This window comes from Eumetopias jubatus, unplaced genomic scaffold, assembly GCF_037043125.1.
Source record: "Eumetopias jubatus isolate StellerSeaLion01/CBP00866 unplaced genomic scaffold, mEumJub1_p1.0 scaffold_9, whole genome shotgun sequence".
Classification (NCBI taxonomy): Eukaryota; Metazoa; Chordata; class Mammalia; order Carnivora; family Otariidae; genus Eumetopias; species Eumetopias jubatus.
Window position 1 is genome coordinate 51,270,489 of NW_028274815.1, and position 17,070 is coordinate 51,287,558.

A 17,070-nucleotide genomic window follows, 5' to 3' on the forward strand; every position below is an offset into this window, starting at 1 on the left:
GCTCGTGCCTGGCGACTGCTCTGTAACCCCTGTTCTCAAGTGTTTCGTTTGGTACCTACTTTTCCACTACTAAAGAATCCGTGCAGAACAGACATCATTGGCAAAAATACAAAATTAGCAAAACCTCTCAATCCACCCTGCACAACACACACACACACACATTCTGAAAAACAGGCAAACGTGTGTAAAGACTCATCAAAGCTTGCAAAAGAGCTGCTTGGTGCACCAGAATTTGTTACCCATAATAAAAGCCCAGTGTCTGGAAGGTTCATGCTCCTTCAAGCTGCCCCAGCCTGCCCTAAATCAATCGGTTTTTGACTGAATATCTACGAAGGCAGTAAGTGCTACTCCAGACAAAAAGCCCACCAGGTCTGGCCCTGGTGGGGGGAGAGGGGAGGCTGGCAGGCTCTGGGAGGCACCTTCTGTTGGGGTGACCAGCCTGGGAGGGGCCGAGGGAAAGGCTGAGGGGGTCCCTGTGAGGAGGAAGGAAGGATTATTTGCCCCGCTGGGTCTCAAAGGCAACAAGAAGAGAACTGAAAGATGCTCTTGACTCTTGACTGGCTGACAGGAGGGCTCCAGTGTTGAAATGTGGCCGTCTCTTGTCTCTGTCCACCCGTGCCTGCGTGTCTGTGTGCAGGTCTGTACTGGTAGTGCTAGATGGGTTCATTTCCTCACGTACCATTCCTAACTATTGTAACTTGACACTAAAAAGACAAAAACCCCACAACACTCTTCCTGCCACGGGCTTGCAGATTGAAGCACTTTCGATGTTGGGCGCTGGCATTTGTGATCCGGGCACCATTCTGACCTTGCCCAGATCACTATAATATTATTTTATACACAAAACTTTTTTTTCATAAATGTTATAATTTTGTGTCTGTCTTTATAAACTATTATAAGTACTATTTTTGTTATAATTCAAAATAGATATTTAGTATAAAGTTTTTGCTGTTAAATATTTGTTATTTAGTAAAATATGAATTTTTTTCTCTATTGTAAACATGGTTCAAAATATTAATATGTTTTTATCACAGTTGTTTTAATATTGAAAAAACACTTGTGTGTTTTGTTTTGATATGAAACTGGTGCCGTGTGAGTGTTTTGGCTGTCATGTGGTTTTAATCTGTATATAATATTCCATGTTGCATATTAAAAAAAAATGAATGTTGTGCATTTTGTGATTTTGGAAATACTCAACCTGGCTCTTTTATAGGCTTCCATAATAAACCGTGGGGACTCACCCTTGTCTGGCTGTCTGGTTTCTGTCTTGTGTGCATCACTGTAAGGGGCCTCCCGGCCACCCACATTCCCTTCTGCAATGGCCACCTGTCAGGCGGGAAATACTTCCCCACAAGGTTTGTCCTATGAGACACGCCCACCATTCCTTGTGCGCAGACGCAGAGAAGTCCGTGGCAGTGCCCTGCGAGTAGTAGGTTCCCCTGGGTGAGTGGGAGGCGGGGTGTAACTGGCCACTGGTCCCTGAGACCTGTTGGGGGGTGGGGCAGCTGGGAGCCGGCTCTGCTGGCCCAGGGCGGCCATGACTAGCTAGGCCAGGCGGCTTAGTGCTGGACGAGGCGACCCAGTGCTGAGGGCCTCTCCTCAGAGTCCATCTTGTTTACTTGAGCGAGGACACTGATGTCCACAGTCACGTGGCAAATTGGGGAGCAGAGTCCAGTTCTCCTGACTTCTAGCCTCGTGCCCCATGAGGCACTTCTCAAAACCTATTACATGGGTGTTGCAGGAGCAGATAGGTTCCCCGATCAAATAAGTTTGGGGAAAGGCTTAAGTAGAGCTGGACAGCTTCCTTCACCGCAGGACTTCCCAGGACCTTGAGCCTGAGGATGGGAGCACCCGGGGGCTGCACGGCGTAGACACAGCTCGTGGAGCTCCCCAAGCCCATTTGATGACCGAACCCATGTCCCCTTTCCTGTTTATCACACTGTGAAAAGGTGCTCTGCAGCCTGGCTCACAGAGGCCAGAGGTGAGGCCAGCAAAGGGCATGACATCCGGTGCAGGGACAAGGACCATCCAGGGTGGTTTCTAGGACTGAGGGACCAGGGGTGCGGAGAGAGGGCCTCACAGTGCCCAGGCTGGTCCCGTCCTTGGCAGTGCCCCCAGTCCCCTCCCCACAGCCTGGGGAGCGACCCCCTCCTTCCCAGTTGGCCTGAGAAAGGTTTTTTTTTTTGTTTTTGTTTTTGTTTTTTGTAGCTGCAACGTTGTTTGTTTGTTTGTTTGGGGTTTTTTGGATCCCGTGAGTTAGTCAGACCCAGCTTCAGTTCAGAGTCCTCAGGCCCAGACAGGGATGCAGGGCCCCTCCCCACCTGGCCACCTGGGCACAGAGCCTGGCCACCCCGAAAAGAGTCACCAAGATCTCCTGAACCATGCCGCTGCTGCCAGGGCAGGATGCTGGGCAATCGCTCTCCGCTGCATCCTTTGCCCCAGGCCATAGGTCTTGCCCTTCCCTCGCCCTTCCCCTCTGGGCTGAGGTCTGCCCTCCCCGAGTCCTAACCTCCACCTGGGGAGGGGGAGAGCAGGGGGAATCCCCTGTTTTCCATGAGCTAAAGCAGAGTCTTCGAGTGGCAGCGACTCTCCCATGGCCACACAGAAGCAAAGGGTAGGGTAGTCCCTGACCCAGAATCACCCGGCACATGGCTTCGTGGGGCTCCCTCCCACAGGGGCCTCGAGGGTCGGTCAGGAGTGGCAGTGAACACCCCCAGCTTCCACCAGGAGCCATGCCAGCAGAGGGTTGTGGTTTTTCCAAGTGCCAATTCCACGTCTCCCAGGGGAGGGTCCCCTGTGGCAGCAGAGGTGAAGGCAGCGTAGGCCTCGGGCTGCCCTCAGTCTGACTACCCCGCCACAGGGTGGGAGGGCCCCGCCAGGCGGGTGGCTGGCCTGTCATCGCCTGGTCTGCCTGTGCCTCTCCACCTCCACCCCGAGGTCCCCCACACGGCCGCCTGCCCCCGGGATCTCCTGGCCTGGAAGGAGAATGCAGGCTGCTATGGACAGGCAAACACGGCCTCTGTTTGTCCAGGGATCGGGGCGCCAGCTTGGAGGGAACTCACAGACCGCACATTCTGCCGCGTCCCAGCGCTTTTCCAAAACAGCCTGGTCTTGGCTGGGCCTGGCTGCCCCGGGGTGGCCAGGGACCGGGAGCCAGGAACAGGGCAGGGGAAAGCAGGGCCTCGGGGCCAGCAGCGTGAGGTAAGCAGGTGAGGCCAGAGCCAGCCCTCGGTCAGAGCCAGCCCACGCAGCTTTGACGTGCCTTGGAGGGGAAGCGCGAGGGAGGGAGAATGACTCCGTGTCTGTGCTGGGGGCTAAAGGAAACACAAACCTGACTTGCCTCAGAATCTTTGGGCCGAGCCAGCCTAGTGGAGACTCTGGAGCTCGGAGCATGGCACAGGGGCACTGATGATCAAACAGTAGGCAGGGACTTGGGTTCAGCGCCTCATCTCTGACCTGACATCTCTTTCCCCAGAAGAGATTGCTCTGCGTCCCCCCCATCCCATCCCCACCCCAGGGACCCTGGCCTCCCAGAAGACATTTTATTCCAGCCCTTTTAGCCTTTGCCCTCTCTGGGTAATAAGAATGCCTCCGCTTCGGCCACCAAGCTCTGGTGCTCTGATTGGTTCCCTTCCACGGAGCCCCCTTTTGCACAGCAGACCCATGACAGGGGAGCCCACAAAAACTTGAGTGAGGGTGGCACTGGGACACTCGCACAGGGAGCTGGGTCTGTCCTGGAGGCTGTCTGAGGTACAGAGGGGGTTCCTTGGCTGGCAGTAGCCATGCGGCCAGGCTCCTGGCTCAGCTGAGGGTATCAGGCTCCCTGGGAAGGAATGCAGGTGGTCTGGGAGGCAACGTGCCTGGGCAGGGCCCACCTGCTTGGCTGCAGCCCCCTTCCTGCCTGGCTTCTCTGCACCACAGAAGCCTTTTTTGCCCTACATGGTGTAGAATTGACATTTTAGTAAGCCCTTCCTTCCCACAGCTTCTTCCTCTGGGACTCAGGCTTGGATCCCCTCTGAGCTGAGTGTGGTGTAGAACACACTGTGATTGGCGCCCCCTGAAGGTGTGCAGGGAGAAGGTCTCACCCTGAGCCTGTAAGGGCAGTGCTCACGTGGCAACCCTCTGCTAGGGTTCTGGCCCAATGTGTGTCCCGTGTTCATTCCTGGGGAAGGACCTCTGACTGGTTGCCCTGGGATGGAGGTAGAGAGGTGGCACCTAACCCAATCCATCACCACCGCCCATCCCAACTAAACTTCAAGACCACCAGGCCCTACCCAAAGGTCCTACATGACAAGCAAAAGTCCATGAGGCCAAGTTCCAGTTCCAAAGGGGGGGGTGGCAGGAAAGCAAACTGGGATATCTTCCGGAGTTGGTAGCAAACATCAAAATCATCCTCAAGTTCTAACCTGCCTGTGCTGTTTCCCCCCTGCTTGGCGGTGGAAAGACACATCAACCCTTTTTGTGAGGATGTCACCTGGTGACACATGCCAAGGTATTCACACCAACAGTTGCTGAATTGGCTGTGTAGACCTGAGACCCAACCTACACACCTGTGCCTGTCATAAGCCAGATGCCTCTTCTTTATTAATTTCATCATTCAAGTCTTGATTAAATTCCATAACTTGTGAATAACTCTTTATGCCAGTTAGGGCAGGGGTTAGTTTGAAAAAGCAATGCAGATTTCTAAGTACAAATATGTACTCCATGCTGCACTTGACTACTACCTGCCTCTCCCCCAGATCCCCCTCACACCGTGTTCCTCTCCCCGACTCCCAGCACGAGCTGCCTGCTGCTGGGGGAGGCAGGCGTTGGGAGCCCTGCTGTGATTCTCAGAGTCGACACTGTGCATGTTGGACTGTGCACGGGGAGCCTGGGGCTGAGGTCTGGTCCAAGCTCTGTCACCCTCCGCCCGTGAGAGACGCAGAATCACCAGCCTCCCGACTTTGGCCTTCTGTTCTCCCACCTGAAAACCAAGGGCTGGATGCTAGGCCTCCTGCCTGCTCTATGGTTAGGTCAGTTCAGATTCTTTCTACTGTGAACAAGCGACTAAACGGAAGTAGCTTTGGCACAAGGAGGGATTTATTGGGAGGATGCCGGTTTGTGTCATGGACTCTGAGGAAGACCTGAACCCCAAGCCATTGGAAGAGCAAAGCAAGGCTGTCCTGGAGATGTCAGCAGTAGGGGGGAGGGAGGCGTTGTTGAATTGCCCTCTCTCCAGTGTGACAGCTCCTGGGGCTCCCTGGCAATGGGCCTTCCCGTTTGACTTTTCAGTTTCTCAGATAGAGTAAGTCAGGGAAGGCTTCCTGCAGGAAGAAGTTCCATTTTTTTCATATGGTCCTATGCAGACGGCCTGTCTGGAAGAGCACAAGCCCGGGCTTCTTCTTCAAGTCACCCCAATCCTTGCCACCCTCAAGTACTAGGTCAGGGCCTGATGTCTACTCAGGAGGCCCCTAATTCTCTTGTTGCAGAACTGTCCTTGATGTCTGATGTGACCTCAAGCCCAATTCTACTGAGCAAGGAACTTAATATATCTCTGCCTCAGTTTTTAATCCACAAAACAGCAGGATCAAATCAGTATTGCACGAGACTGAGTGGGCTTACATGAGACACAAAGCAGAGCCTCCTTGGAGAGGGGCTAACTCCAGCCGAAGGTCTCTAGGGGCTGGCAGGGTGCTTGCCCTTCCCTCCTGGGGGACCCCTGGCACCTGGCGAGGAAAGCATGGGGATGCACGAGGCGAGGTGAAAGTAGAGCAACGAGAATTCTCACACACGGTGGGGGCAGTGTAAGATGGTGAAGCGCTCCAGAAAATGGGTTGGCAGAAGCTCCCCGAGCTGACTGGCTATTTCATCCGGGAATTACCCTGGAGCCGCTCTGCACGTGGGCCTTGGAGACAGGCATCAGAGTCTGACAGTTTCCCCGGGTCAGGAACCCCGGGCCTCGCTTAGCTGATTCTGCACCTGGGGTCTCACGGGGCTGCATTTTCACCTGGAGCTTGGGCGAGAACCCAAGGGTTGTTGGCGGAATTCTGATCCTCGAAGCTCTAGAACGGAGGCCCTCAGCTTCCGAAGGCCACCTGCTATTCCTGCCACGTGGCCCCCTGACCACATGGTGGCTTGCTTGTTTGAGGCCACAGAATGGCATCTCGGCCACTTCTCCTTTCTCTGACCTCTACACCTGTGATTATATCAGGATCTTCTTTGGATTAATGTAAATTCAGTGGATCAGGAGCTTTAATCACATTTGCAAACGCCCTTCACCTTTGCCGTGTAATTTAGCCTAATCGCCAGGGTGAAACATGTATTCACCGTCCCACTCAAACACATGTGTGATCCACCAGGGGCAGGAAGCTTCGAGTCACCCTGGAGCTCTGCTCAGACAGCCACAAAGCAACTCAGATCTACAGACTGCAGTGCACCATTGGGATGGATTCGTTGCACAAATAAAAAGTTGATCAAAAGAAGTCAGACATCAAATTTGAGGCATATCTATATCTCTATATTTTAAAAAGGCGAAATTAAGTGTATTGCCAGGGATGCGTACATAGATGGGTAAAACTATAGTGACGAGCCAGACAGTGGTCACCATGAGGGCAACCCACTCCAGGGCAGAGTATTCTTTCTCGACCCCTAGGATACAGGCAGTAGTTACACTAGTGTCTGCTTATAAAATGTTTTCTATACTCTACGTCGATATATTCATATGCACTATTTCTGTAGGCCTGTTGTATTTCATGCATACAAAACGTCAACATAAAAACGGACAGGAGATTTGTCTTAGGCAAGAGATGCAAAGAGGTGAGGAGCCTTGCATGCGACGGTGTCCCTCTGAGGACATCCACACCGCCTGGAGCTGCCTGCGCCAAGATGCTGTGGGTGTGGCCGGAAGCCTGCTGGGGGGACTTGAGGGGGAGCTGCACACCCCACTGGCCTCCCCTGGCTCTGCCGTCTCCAGGCCCGGGCTAGACTAGAGACCAAAGCCACACGGGATCCCCTTTCTGCCTCACACAAACTGAGGGTGCTTCTCCTGGGTAGACAATCAGTGGTGTAGACAAAACACTTTGTTACAAGGCGGAGTGACCATGATCGCTGGCCTCAGACTGAGCCCCAAGCCCTGAGCCTGACCCCAGACTGCATTAGTGGAACAAGTTTCTAACCTGAGATCCATGGCAGGCTGTGGGGTTCTGACACTCCTAGTATTGTATTTACAATGTTTGGGTGATGTGTCTTCTTGGAGCTGAGAGTTCATAGCTTCCAGAGCTTTTCTAAGGGGCCCAGGGATGTGTAGGGAGGTTGCGAATCAGTGCTCTGCATTTGGATCAGTAATAGTAAAACAAAAAGAGATAGTCTTTATTTTTCTTTGTCTATATCCCTGGCTCCATTTATCCCTTTTTACAGATGAGGAGACTGAGGCTCAGCGTGCTAAGTAACTTGTCCAGGTTCCCACAGCTAGAAAGGTGGAATCCTCAAACAGATGCTATTTCTTGGGGTTTTCTCCTGGTGAGAGGAGGCACAGGGAGGGCCCCCGTGTGCAGCTTGTAGGAGCCCTGGGCCTCTCCTGGCTCGGTGTGGATGGCAGAGGGATGGCTGCCTCATGAGCCTGGGGCGCTGGTGCAGAAACTGTCAGGCATGGCCTCTTAGGTGGCAGGGAAAGAGCCGAACACAAAGATTAGCAGTCCCTTCCTCGGGCTCTGAGATAGCCAGAGGAAGAACAGCTCCATGCAGCCCCCTTCTCTGGCTTTTAGGTGGCCCTGGGGCTCAGGGTGAGCCTGGGGGGCTTCTCGGCAGTGGCAGGCTGGGATGTGCACCTGGGAGGCTGGGTGGAGTGACGTGAATGTACAGAAGAGTCAGGGCATGTGTGGGCTCACACTGGAGAAGTGAGCATAAGGTGTGTCCTGAGGGGCCAAACCGGCAGCATGAATGCAGGGTGGGGGAAGCCGATGAGGCACGCATGCTTAAGAAAACGACCTCGGGGTCAGGGCTGGCCCCACGCTGGCGCTGGCGGTGAGCAGCACCTAGAGAACTGGTTGTGGGGTGGGGCCTGTGGCAGGGTGTGGAAGTGTTGAGGGCCAGGAAGTGATCTTTCCTCAGCCCTTAGCATCAACCCCACCCTCACTGGAGTGCGCTGTCCTTTGAAGGGCAGACTGGTGTCTTCCCTGGAGTTAGGGGACCACTGTGAAGGGGGTGCCTTTGTCTGTCCCTCAGGATTCACTCATCTGGTTAAGCCTCTCAGGCTGAGGAGAGACGGGAGGGGTAGGAGCAAGGTGAAGCTGGGCATGGAGCGCCCCACAGGGCTGGGCCTTGGCGGGGGTGGGGGTGCCTCATACAGGCTTTCTGGGGAAGCTGGGAGCAGAGTCTGCCCTCAGTGCTGCCCTTTCCCGGCACTTTCACTGCCTCCTGTCTGTCAGTCCCCTGTCTGTCAGTCAGGCTGAGTCAGAGATGCCCTGGGGTTGGGGGGCCGCCTGCCAAAGGCCTGACTCACTAAGAATGGCTGACTGGTTTCCCCAGTCTCGGTCCCTCCCTGTCACAACACGCTGAGGGGGTGAGGGCCGGGGAAGCACATGGGCATCTGTCTCCCTAGCAAGGAGCGCCGGGGCGTCTGTCTCAGACAGGCTGATCCCTGTGACTGGGGCCCCGGACTGCCTGCAAGGCTCTCTGATGTGGGCCTCCGTCTGCTCCCAAGCCTGATGCAAAGCACGCATGTGCTCGGGACAGATGTGGAGGAGTGGATGCCATCCTCATTTGCTGGCTGAAAATGACACTCGAGGCCCCCCCAGTCCCCGCCGGAGCCTCAGCTCCACAAGATAGGAAGTGCCGCACCGATTTTTGTGCCTCGGTTCAGAAGCACCTAGTCCCATCATTAGCTCTGATTTCACATTTTGTCTGAATGAGAAATAACTCACACACCTTCAAGCTAAGGCGTCAGCCTTTGAGTCTGCATGCTATGGAGCAGCTCTTCAGGGACTTGGGCTCCCAGCGGAGGCCGCAGCCGGGCTCCCACACAACCCGCCCCAGGGAATGGGAGGCACTGCTGCCTGGATCTGGGCCTCTGCTCACAGCTGCGGAGAGGCTGCTCCAGGGCCGGGGGGCCTCGGGCTGCTGGAGCCCGGGCTGCAGAGCCGCTGGGGCCGCGTGGTGAGCGTGTGGTGGGCCGACATGGGGCGGGCATGCTTGTGGGCATTTGCAGCTCTGACCCTTCTGGTTGTGGCGAGGCTAACGGCTCAGGGGGATAAAACACCCGCAGGGACTGAGGTGGGAGACTGCAGCAGAACCGGTGTCTCAATAACAGGATTTCAAGCCAATCTGGGGCAGCAATATCCCGTAGGGAAACTTCTTTTCCCCTTGCGTCCAGCAAACAAAGACAAGGACCAGGCCGCACCCACTTGCTGGGCCCTCCGGGGCAGTTGAATACGGGGAGCTTCCAGCCACGGGGCCAGCAGGGGTGTTTGGGCCCTTGTAGCCCATCTCATCTGGGGGCTCACGGATCAGGCCGGGACCAAGGGCTGTGGAGCAAGTTTTAGGGGGTCCTGCTGGAGGCCAGCTCCCTCTTTGGGATGCCAGGCAGTGGGGAATCTGTTTTGAACAAGTTCACTCTTACCTCCCACCTCCCTCCCTTGGCCCAGCCACAAACCACCAACTCCCGTATCTTCTAAACCCCAGGTGCCAGATGGCATGAGGCAGGGGGCTCGGTGCTGCTGGCGTGGCTTGCCGTGGGCTCTCAGTATCCAGCTGGGTCATACCCAGCACAGCTGCTGGGTGCCTGTTGTGAGAACATCCCTAAGCTTTCTACAGACTGAACATTTGGCACTGGAGAGGGTCTCATGGGGACCCTCACTCCTGCATCCAGCGAGAGAGCTTCACGTGCGAGCAGTGGGTGCAGCGCACCCTCCAGATAGCGTGTGCTTCACTAACTCCTCTACCCCGCAGCTCCACACAGCGCCCCATCCCTGCCGGAGACTGCATTCAGCCTGCCCGTGTTCCTCTAGATCTGAACCCCCGAGGCTTGCCTTTCCCCAGCCCACCCTTGGTTCTAGGTGAGACTTCAGGCCTGTTCCAGAAACAGGCAGGGAGAAACTTCTCAGCCTTCTCTGAATCCACGAAACATTGGCTCCAGGGGACATCCCCGGCTCCCACCCCCTCCATAGGTGACTTCTCTCTGCGCTTGTGTACACTGCCCTCCATGCCGGGGACCTGGGTCCTTGTCTCAGCCTCCCCCCGGTGCTGATCTCTGATTGTACGCTATGTGGCCCTGTTTCCTCAAGGAGAGCACAGCCTCTTTAGTGATTCTTGTCACTGAAGTTACTTTGTCACTCATCAGGGACCCTCACACTCTGTAAATGCTTACAAGTAGGAATCCAGGAACCATGAAGTTAAAAATGAATGTGAGCCTCGTTTGGTCCAAACTTCCCACTTAACAGGTGAAGCATCTGAGGCCCCGGAAGGAAGGCTGAGTGGCCCGTAACCAGCCAGCTGGGTGAGGCCCCAACCAGTTGACAGACCTGGCTGTTTTGGCTCTCAGGCTAGCCGTTGCCCATTGGCCCCTGCTGCCCAGACTACTGAAGCAGTGAATGAGTCCCCTACTCAGAAACCAGCCCCTCGAAGGATCTAGAAAAAAATTCTCAGACCTTCTTATACATGTCAGACAGATCCTGTACCTCCTGAGAAAGGCTCAATTAACAAACCTTATGTATTATTCAGGATGCTTTTAGTTGCAAGTGACAGAAATCCCACTCACACTAGCTCACGCACATGAAGGAATTTATGCCTCATATTTAAGGCAGTCCAGGGACAAGCTGAGCATGGGCCCAAGAGATGTTGACCTGGTGCCAATCCGGCCAACTGAGTGGCTTTTTGAGACTGAGGACCCTGAGGAAGGGGTGAGGATCCCAGCAGGGGGAGGGGTAGCTGCCTTTGAGACTATAAGGGAGGGTGGAGAAGGGGAGCGAATGTCCAGGCCAGAAGGACACCCCCTGGAAGGACCTGAGTCATGAAGGTGTTAGAACTAGCATCTTTTCTTTTCGATTTGTCACCTTGTGAAGTATTTCTTACATACGGAAGAGCATGTAAATATGTGTAGAGGTTTAAAGAATAACAGTAAAGCAAGTATCCTGCAACCACGCCTCAGGATCAGCCAATGAAGTCTGCCAGTCCTGGCCCCAACCCAGTGAAACTCGCCTGAACTGCGTCCTCCTTTCTTCCCATCCTTCTCAATTTTGAGTTTATTATTCTGTTTCCCGCCTTGAAATGTAGCCCTAAGCAAAACAGTACTTCGTGTCGCCTGCCATTTTGTAAATGGCGTCATTCCCCTTACACTTGCTTCTTCTGCTCCACATTATGAATTTTGAGATTCCACAAGATTATGTTGATGTGTGGAGTTGTGATTCATTCTTTCACTACCATAAAATTACCTTGATTTATCTATCCAGTCTACAGTGGGTGAACATTTGATTGTTTCCGAGTTGTTTTTTTTTTTTTCCCTACCAGAAGCAGGACTGCTATGAATGTTCTTGTGTCCCAATGAACAAATTCCAGAGTTTCTTTAGAAGTAGGTCGTAGGATACGTGAGTACGAGTGTTCAACATTACAAGATGATGCCAGACTGTCTCCCAAAGGTTGTTCTTCCTGTGTGACTATTCATTCCTGTTCTGGCCCTAATGCTTCGGCTGAGAATGTAGTTTCAACTCTGGTCTGGAGAGCTAATTTGATGGAGACGGATGGGTTTCATGGCAGGAAAGGCGGCATTTAGTTCTTGAATGGCCTGCAATGTGAACTCACCGGGGCCTGCAGCAGTCCCGGGGAGACTCGGTGTAGGGGCCAGGAGACCTAGGTGAGCAAGCAAGAAGACCAACACTGTGGCTTCACGGCTGGTAGAGATGGAGAAAAGGAGGACTAGGGAGCTTGCTGGCTGTAATGGCTGGGAGCAAGAGAAGCTCTTACTACCACCAGCATTCAAATATACCCATACAGAAAATTCTTCCACCAGACTTACGAAGCCACAGAAACCACTGTGCTCATCATGAACAGATAAACCTCTGCACAGGAAAAGTAAAGCTACAGCACAGGTCAGCCTTTCTCTTCTCCCTCTCCAACGAGTGAAAGAGTTGAATAGAGACCCACATGCTCTCTGGCAGAATGGATCTCAAATCTCAATACTAGGTAAACAGAGGAAAGTAACATTTTTTGAAATGAGCAAGTAGTTCCAAAGGAGGGGACTGTATCAGTTATCTCTTGTTGCCTAACAAATTACCCCGAAAACTTAGTGGCCCAACACAATAATAAATACTTATGATCTCTCAGGATTTGTGTGGGTCAGGAATTTGGGAGAGGGATGGTGGGATGGCTCTGTCCTGGGGTCTCTCATGAGGGTAGTCCTCCAATATGTCGGTTGGGTTGCTGTCGTCTGAAAGCTTGACAGGTTGGGACAATCTGCTCCCAAGATGGTTCACTCACACAGGTAGAAAGTTGGCACAGGCTGTTGGCAAGGACCCCTTATTTCTTTCCCAGGTGGGCCCTTTCCCAGGGCTGCTTGAGCATCCTTATGACAATGGTGGGCTTCTCCCAGAGTGAGAGCCCAGAGCACAAGGAGAAAGCCAAGGTGCCTTTTATAATCTAGCCTCAAAAGTCATACACCATCACATCTGCATAGTTGCAAGACTCCACTGGTCTCACAGGTCATCCCTGGCTCACTGTGGGCAGGGATAGTAAGGAGGTGGGGCCTTTTGGGGGGTACATTTTGGAGGCTAGCTACCCAGGGACAGCTACACCAAGGAAACTGAATAGATGTTCCTCTGTGGAACAGAGTTACTGCAAGAAACAAGAGAAAACAAAATGAAATGAAAAGAAATATTATATCTTTCTTTATAGTTTCTGCAAGCTTAATTGTACCTACCAGAAAATAATCTCAATTACAAAAATTCCTTTTCATGAAAAATCACTATTATAAAATCTAAAAAGTATAAACCATGAATTGCATGAAACCAAACAATATTAGAAAACTAGCTTGCAAATTTCTACTAAGTATCTACTAGAAAAGGATTAAAGAGAAGAGGGAAAACATAAGAAACAGAATTCAGGTGACCCAACCTTTGTATACGAGGAAGAGGAAGAGAACAAAGGAGGAGAAAAAAAGAGGCATTTATTCATTCATTTATTATTCATTCAACATATATTTTTGAGCCTATTATGAGCCAACCACTAATGGAGATTTTGTATACTCATTTAAAGTTTCTAATTAAGACAGAGAAAGATAATGCTGTATGATCTCACTTACATGTGGAACCTTAAAAACAAACTCATAGAAAAAGAGATCAGATTTGTGGTTACTGGAGGTGGAGGGGGGGAGGGAATTGGAGGAAAGTGGACAAAAAGAGTAAACGTCCAGGTATAAGTAAGTACTGGGGAGGTAACGTGCAACATGACAATTATATTGCACTGCTGTGTGGTATATTTAAAAGTTGCGAAGAGAGTAAATCTTAAAAGTTCTCATCACAAGAAAAGAAACACTTTCTCTCTCTCTCTCTTTTCCTGTAACTGTGCGAGGTGATGAAGTTAACTAAACTTACTGTGGTAACCATTTCACGCCATATGCAAATCAAGTCATTATGCTGTACACTTTAAACTTACACAATGTTGTATGTCAATTGTATTTCAATCAAACTGAACAAAAAAAATTCCAAAAGGAAAGGTTCTAGTTAAAGATTTTGTTAATTATTTTCTGTAATCTACTATTTCTACAATCAAAGAAGTAATAGAAGAAAATTTCTCTGATGCAAAGGAAGATGTGAGCCATTAGATTTAAGGGGAAAAATTAAAATAAAGGGACCCCATGCATACCTACAGCTTTATAAAATCTCAAGTTCCAAGGATAAAAGAATAACACTTTCAGGATATAGGTAGGGTAGAAACACAAAGGCAGAAAAAAAAATTGACTTGTCCCAGACTTTACTTACGTTTATGTAACTCTAAATTCTAGAAGAGAACAAAATAATTTCTGTAGGATTTTCAGAAGCAACAGTTGTGAAGAATTCTGCACATAGCTAAGATGTCACTCACATATGGGTCAAAAGAAAGATATTCTTAGACATGTAAGGACTCACGTAATCTGCCTGAAAAACAATGCCCCAAAAGGTTCACCAATCAACTGAGAAATGAGTCAAAATAAAGAACCTAAAAATGAAAGGAGTGGTACAAAAGAAACAACTATGAGTAATGAAGCCAGTAAGGAATAATGTCAGAATCATTGTTTGGAACATGGTTATGTTCCATGGGTATGTTTTGGAACATGGTTAATTCTTTAAGGAATAGAAGTGTAAGTCCCAAATAAATAATTATTCCAGCAAAAATTTAGGACGAGGGGAAGGCCAAGAAGGAAATAAAAGTGCCCTAAAGTCTCATGTAACTTCAGTGTAGTTACATACATTGTTTAATTCTTACAATTGGTAGACATTTTTTGCTTTAAATATTTTGTTTTATTCTATAGGTACCTAACTTTCAAATTATTACAGAAAAGGAAGCCAAGAGAAATTGATGAACTAAACAAAATCCGAAGAAGAAAACAGCAAAGATAGATAAAACAAAGCACAAAAGAATATTGCAAAAATAATGCCAAACATACAAGTTTCATTCAAATATGAATGTATGAAATTCTACTGTTAATAGATGAAAACTTTTACATTGTGTAAAAAAATACCAAAGTACATTCTGTTTATCAGAAACATACAGCATTAGAGAAGGATGAAAAATCAATGCGTGGGAAATTATTTTACTCAAGAAATGCAAATAGGGCGCCTGGGTGGCTCAGTTGGTTAAGCGACTGCCTTTGGCTCAGGTCATGATCCCGGAGTCCCGGGATCAAGTCCCACGTTGGACTCCCTGCTCGGTGGGGAGTCGGCTTCTCCCTCTGACCCTCTTCCCTCTCGTGCTCTCTATCTCTCATTCTCTCTCTCTTGAACAAATAAATAAAATCTTTAAAAAAGAAAGAAAGAAAGAAATGCAAACAAAAAAGAAGCAGAAGGAGCAATATTAGAAGTATATGAAGTAGAAGTTAAGGGACAATGCAAATAAGAGGGTTATTTTATATTGATCAAAATGTCAATATACAGTAAAGATACATTATAAACTTTTATAGCCAAATAACAGCTCATTAAAAAACAGAAAACAGAAACTACTATAAACAAAAGAAGAAATTCACAAATCCACCGTATTCGTGAGGATTTTAAACATATGAATCGCTGTATTTGACGGATTAAGGACCCTAAGAAAAGCTATAGAGAAATTTAATAACACGGGTGTAACAGTCAAGGGGGAAAGTGGAGACCCCTGAGGTTTCACCTGAACAGGGCAGAATCACCTTCTAAGACCCTCCTCCTTTCACAGTCTGCTGGCGAAGAAAGGAGCACAAATACTTCATCCTCAGCCCAGCCTAAGATTTTGTTCTGGGATTAAATCACACTCTCACCTCTGGGCCTTTGCATCAACTTTTCCCTTAGGTTGGAACAACCTGGCCTCTGCCCTCACCGGTATTTACCTCACTCATCTTCGCTTCATTTTCCTGAAAGCTCAAAACTTACCTGCTCAAGGAGGCTTTCCTTTCCTCCTCATGATGGGATTTTCCCTGCTGGCTGGCCCCCGCTCTGGGTCATCAGTATTCCCTTGTCCTGCTTTATTTATTTTTTCATTTATTTGTCTGCACATCATCATCACAGCTTGATGTTATATTATTATATAAGCATTTGGTTTGTTCACCTTTGTATCCTCACTACTGAAACTCCATTTGGCACATAATAGTATTGGCTCAAGAGTATAACGCATATATGAATGAAATTTTAAATACAAAAATTTTTAAATTCCAACAAGTTCTTTGTGTTGCTATAAATCAGTGGTTCTGGACTGGGGGTGATTTTGGTCCCCTGGGAATGTTTGGTAATGTCTGGAGAAATTTTTGATTGTCACAGCTTGGTGGGGGGATTGCTACCGGCAGCCAGGGAGTAAAAATTGGGGTGCTGGTAAGCGTCCTACACTGCACAGGACAGCCCCCAGCACAGAGACCATCTGCCCCCGAATAATAGTGCTGAGTTTGGGAAACTCGGCTATAGAGTCAGCACTGCCTTCTTTGTTTAGGAAGATGACTTCTTAGGGTTGTAAAAATCATCAATATGGAAGAAGATGTTAGAAGTCAGTTTTAAGGGGCACCTGGTGGCTCAGTCATTAAGCGTCTGCCGTCGGCTCAGGTCATGATCCCAGGGTCCTGGCATCGAGCCCCGCATCGGGCTCCCTGCTCCATGGGAAGTCTGCTTCTCCCTCTCCCACTCCCTCTGCTTGTATTCCCTCTCTCACTGTGTCTCTCTCTGTCAAATAAAAAAATAAAATCTTTAAAAAAAAAAAGAAATCAGTTTTAAGTGGTTTGAGGTAAACCCTCAGGTAGGGAGGGATGAGTAGGTGGAGCATAGAGGATTTACAGGGCGGGGGCAAGACTCTGTAGGATACCAGAGTAGTGGACACATGTCGGCATTTACATTATACATTTGTCAGCATCCATGCAGCCAACAAGACCAAGCTCGAACCCTAAGGTACCCTTGCACAGATGGTGAGGGATGTTAATAGTCGGGGAGGCCGTGCATGTGTGGGGGCAGGGGATAGAGTGGGAATCTTTGTACCTTCCCTCAGTTTTGCTGTGAACCCAAAATTCTCTAAAAAAAAAAAAAAATAAAGTCTATTTAAAAAAAAAATAAAGCCGAGTTTCACCAAGTCACATAGATAGTCTAGCTCTTTGGCCTCATAGCGGTCCTTGGATCCGACATATCAGCATTACTTGGGAACTTGTTAGAAATGCAGGCTCTCGACCCTGTGCCAGGCCTGCTGAATGAGAGAGAGCCTGTAGTGTTATGACACCACGGGTGCTTCATAAGCACATCTACGTTTGAGAAGCACTGGGCCGACACACAGGTTCTCATTCTTGGTTGCTCACTGAAATCGTCTGCGGAGTTTTCAAAAATTCCAGTGCCCAGGCCACAGTGCAGGCCAGTAACATGAGAATCTGGGGGGGCTGCGGCCCAGGGATTACTCTTTTTTTTT